Source organism: Chrysochloris asiatica, unplaced genomic scaffold, assembly GCF_000296735.1.
Source record: "Chrysochloris asiatica unplaced genomic scaffold, ChrAsi1.0 scaffold00018, whole genome shotgun sequence".
NCBI lineage: Eukaryota > Metazoa > Chordata > Mammalia > Afrosoricida > Chrysochloridae > Chrysochloris > Chrysochloris asiatica.
This window is the reverse complement of record NW_006408536.1, coordinates 703,253-704,250: the sequence shown is the minus strand read 5'-3', so window position 1 is coordinate 704,250 and position 998 is coordinate 703,253.

Here is a 998-nt window from a genome sequence, read left to right as displayed (position 1 = left end):
CCCATGGACAAGGACATAGCCACAGAGGGCTAGAGCTGAAAGTGAAGCATCCAGCTGATATGAAGTGAGGAGAGATGCTCAAGAATGCCTTAACTTGCAGATAGTACCCATTTGACCTGGCCTTGATGGCTTGATGATCAGAACTCGATAGAGGAAGAATAGAATAAGAAATTTTTATTTTTTTGATAAAGAAAAAGAGTGCAAATTGCTACAGTTTGATGACCTTGACCTATACTCAAGGAGGTAGTAGCTCTAAATACCAATAGAGAGGGAAGGAGTCTTCACATCAAGTATCAGTGCTACCCCTTTGTACAGATAGGGACAGACAACTTACACATTAGCTACCTAAAAGAGGAGGCGATAAAGGCATGAGGTGATTGGCTTACAAGTTTTTTTCAAGAGATAGTTTAGTTTAAGAGTGTGAGGGAGAAGATAGAGTCCCCACTGAATAGTTTTCATCTTGTCTAGATGGGTCTGGTAAAAAGAGATGGTGATAACATTCTTATGATTTAATAGTGAGTAATTGTTATCATGACTAATTGCTACTGTCACAATTGTAAAGGTAAAAGTTTTATAACAGAAACAGTGCAGTAGTTAATCATACAGACCAGAAACAGAGGATCCTAGGACCATCAAGGGAGAAGAGCACAAACGGAATGCGAGACCTTATCCAGAGAAGCAGCAACACCAGAGATGGAGGCAGAGATGGGGACATGGAGAGAGGGAGTGGCTGAGGACTCTAGGTTCATGGGAAGAGAGGGACTAAGAGATAATGGCCAGGAGGCAGACTTGCAGAATGTGCCCTTTGGTAGTGTAAATTATCATATATGCATGAGCGTTTTGTACATTTCATGTTCTGATTTTCAGTGGATGTTTACAGCTGTTTCTCTTCATTTTGAGTTGTGCCCCATCAGCAAATGAAGATCCCGTGGGCTTTTCTCCAACGGGCTTTACTCCATTTGCATCATCGCGGTCAACTCTACTTTGAGGAGGCAGCT